This window comes from Tigriopus californicus, chromosome 12, assembly GCF_007210705.1.
Source record: "Tigriopus californicus strain San Diego chromosome 12, Tcal_SD_v2.1, whole genome shotgun sequence".
Lineage (NCBI taxonomy): Eukaryota > Metazoa > Arthropoda > Copepoda > Harpacticoida > Harpacticidae > Tigriopus > Tigriopus californicus.
In genome coordinates, this window is record NC_081451.1 from 3,341,519 (window position 1) to 3,345,276 (window position 3,758).

At 38.0% G+C, this 3,758-nt stretch overlaps 1 long non-coding RNA gene across 1 annotated transcript in view; it reads left to right on the plus strand.

Annotated features, from left to right (window-relative positions):
* LOC131891892 (uncharacterized) overlaps positions 1–3,748 on the plus strand; it is a 17,125-nt gene extending 13,377 nt beyond the window's left edge. Inside the window, exon 4 of the long non-coding RNA XR_009374489.1 lies at positions 3,203–3,748. This is a non-coding gene — a long non-coding RNA (uncharacterized LOC131891892). The remainder of the gene's footprint in view (positions 1–3,202) is intronic.
* Positions 3,749–3,758: the final 10 nt, after the last annotated feature.

Below are 3,758 nucleotides of genomic sequence, written 5' to 3' on the forward strand. Positions count from 1 at the left end.
AAAAACTGAAAAAAACTTCAAGTGTCTGAGGAACTCTTGAACACACATTCGTTCCCACTGAACGCAGAAAGCAATTATGTGTATTTACTTTATCGAAGCAGCCAGACCAACGGCATTCTGAGTGCATTATAGTTTCGATGAAAAACCAGGGTGTTTGGTATCGTCTATTTCAGCATTTGAAAGAATAAAAAGGCAGGAGATTGCGAGTATTTAATGAAATCTGTGTCCCTCCACTGATGAAGCAAAATTATGAGAAAAAGACAAGGTTTGCATGTTTATTGTTGCATAAGCTTGATCTTGTGTGTTGTAAAATACATCGGTTGTATTGTCATTCTTTTTCTTTTCAATAATTCACAAGGCTTACAACATAATCTCATTTAAAAGTCATCCTTTACCACTGCGAGAGTGCGGCACTCTCCTTTTTATGCCTCCCAAGGAGCAAGAGGTTACCAAAAGTCAGCCAAACTAAAAAAATCTTGGATCAGGGCAAGTTTAATCCCTTCTGAATTTAGCTCACGTTGTTCCAATTTTTTAAGGGGTAGATAAGCCGCTCCCCAGTAACTCATACTTTGAATATTGCGAAGATGTTTGAAAGATCATGAAGTTTCTTGAAGTCAATGATATCCTTCCTCCTGGTCAGCAGGGGTGCACATTTTAGCACGGTTACCAAACTGATTGCAAATATACTGTAGAACAGATTATTGAGGAACTAGAGAGACAAGAGTCAGTTGATGTTGTCAATCTTGATTTTGCCATGGCCTTTGATAAAGTAGATCATGGCCTTTTGTTGAATAGACATCATGACATTGGGATCCAAGGCAAGGTTCTCAATTGGATAAGAAGCTTCATTCATGAGAGGAAGCAAATTGTTAAGGTTGAGGGATCCCTTAGTGACATACATGATGTCAAGTTAGGTGTTCCCCAGGGTTCCATCTTAGGGCCCCTCCTTCTTATAACATTCGTTGCCACACTTCAAAAGCTTAGTATTACTGCCAGTCTCTCTTCTTATGCTGACGATACAAAGTTAGTTTCTGGTAGGAATGGCCAAGATTCCATTAGCCTTGCAAAGGACCTAGAAATAATCTATTCTTGGGTTACAAAGAGTAATATGGCCCTAAACGGAATGAAATTCCGCTCCATGACATTCGGTTCAACTCCTTTGAATACCACATTCGTAGATAATGGAGGTAAAGATATTGAGCAGGTCTCATCTATGAAAGATTTAGATGTAGTCCTCCCAAATAATGGAAAGTTCGATGAGCATATCCAGTTGAAGGTGGGTAAAGCTTTTCAAATGTGTAGTTGGATATATCGAAGACTGGCACTTTCAAGTCCTCGAGAATCCAGACTAGTTCGAACAATAAAGTCCACATCTCTTCTTTCTCGGGCTCCTTCATTGTTTAATTTGCTTCCCTCTGATATTCGTAGGGAATACGTAGGCCTTGTTGGTCCGGTAGCATCTTTCAAGTCAGACTTGGACAAATTTTTAGATAGCATTCCAGATCAACCCTACATTCAAGGATTAGCTCGGTCTGCCAACTCAAATTCGTTGGTGGACCAAATATCATATAAAGATTGAAAGGTAATGAATAGACGAACTATAACCTTTCATTTTAATAGTACTGGGGATTACATTCCCTGTAGCGGTTAGAAAAGCCCGTGAAAAACCAAACCCAAAAAAATAAATAAAAAATAAAAAGATAAAGAAAATTTCTGCTAAGATCTTGACCAACTTTCAAGTGATTCAGTGCTCTTGTTATAAAACCATCATATCTCAATTTAGGAATGGTCCACCAAATCAAAAGTACGCATATTTTAGCTCTGAGCTACATATTGCTCTTTAAACGCATTTGAATGCTTTATAATCATGGAGAAGGATACATCTCAACAAATATGACACCTTTTTTTTAATCGACCTTTTGGATCCTCTTTCTAAAACCCAAATATTTTTTAGTTCAAAATTCAAATCTAGTGGACTGAACTTTGGTCTTACTCTAGGCCCCTCAAAAATTGTCTGCTTTTTCTGTAAAATTGCTAATAAGTGGAAATTTAAACTCTACTAGGAAACAACTCATCCATTTTTCACCAATGCCTGATGTTTTTTTTTGTCAAAATGTGTGGATTAAAACAAGATTATCAATTGTCCACGCCAGATATTCTGATTTCTGATATGTTGAATGTCCTTTTTTCCTTATTTCATACTTTAATTTCCTTAATGGTCAGTTCAAGTTCCTCTTTGGTTCTTGTTCATTTTCTTCTATAAATGTGTTTAGGCAAGTTTTGTCCAATATTTTGCTGATCTTAAAGACAATTTGTTTGTTTTTGATTTACTTGGTGTTGATGGTTATTTCATTTTTTCTTTTGACGTTTAAAGTTAAGTCAGAACAAGAGAGAACATTATTTACTAAAACAGACTCTTAAATGTATTATGTAGCATGGGTAATCTTGCACAAAATAGCGCGTTTTAGGTCTAAATATACCCAGAATTTAGGGTCAGTTCTAGTGACCGTAGAGTCTTAATGTGCATTTTGAGAGCGCCCTCAAGCCCTCGAGAATCCAGTCTAGTTAAAACAAATGTAGTCTAAGTCTCTTCTTTCTCGGGCTCCTTCATTGTTCAACTTATTGCCCTCAAATATTCATAGGGCGGATGTAGGCGTTGATCCAGAAGCAGAATTTAAGTCAGACTTGGACAATTTTTTGATTGAAATTTCCAATCAATCCTAAATTCAAGGACTAGCTCGGTCTGGCAATTCAAATTCGTTGGTAGATCAAAAATCATACAAAGATTAAAAGGTACAAAATATGCAAACTATCATCTTTCCTTTGAATAATACAGAGGAATGCAATACCCTGGGGCGGTTAGAAAATCCATTGATAAAACAAAGCACAAAAATAACCGTTCGATTTTGGGCTAGTTGTTCAGACTTCATCGAGGGTTCCAACTCCGTCCTGCAATACGAGCAGACATCAAGATTGCAACATCCTCATCAAGGAAAATTTTGCATACTAAGTCCACCCAAACGGTAGAATTCATCACGGAGAGTCCATCTGATACCAGGCATGACATTAGCTACCGGTATTTGGAAATGCATATGATGACTGGCCTCCTACTTCAGCCCCTAAGCCAAACAAAAATTATTTAAGTGAAGCACTCAGTCCCACAAGATACCGTCGTCATTGAACTGTGTTGCTTCAATTCTAGAACTTGAAGGCACCGACTTCTGAAAAATCATCTTGTTCTTTGGCATTGAGTTGCGATAAGGATGGCGCCTCCAATCTTCCACGACAATTTAAATCCAACGAGGATTTCAAGGACACATATAAGAAGACCGTAAATTTGGGCCAAGGTGAATCAACTGACTCCATCGAAGAGGGTAGGAATAAACTTTGGTTTCGTGAATTTCCGCCCGACGAGAAAAATATATCTCAATCGAGATTTATTCCCGAGGAATTCTTGGAGAACATTCCAGAAATTCCCAAAGAATTCAAAGATTCCTTTCGAACAGTTAAACATATTGTTTCTGCATGTGAGAAAGTCTCTAAACTGATTGCGAAAGAAGAGAAGAACGATGACCCCACAGATTTACTCCTCAAGAAGATCAAATGGGCTCAATCTTTGCTTGATGTTTGGCAATTGGAGCATCATGATCAGATGATTGTTCGACAGGAGCTTTGGAGAGAAGAAGATTGGCTGGACACTCTGACTGCTCCATTGTTCAAGGACAGGGACGAGCCCAATTCCTTGTGGTACAAGCTTC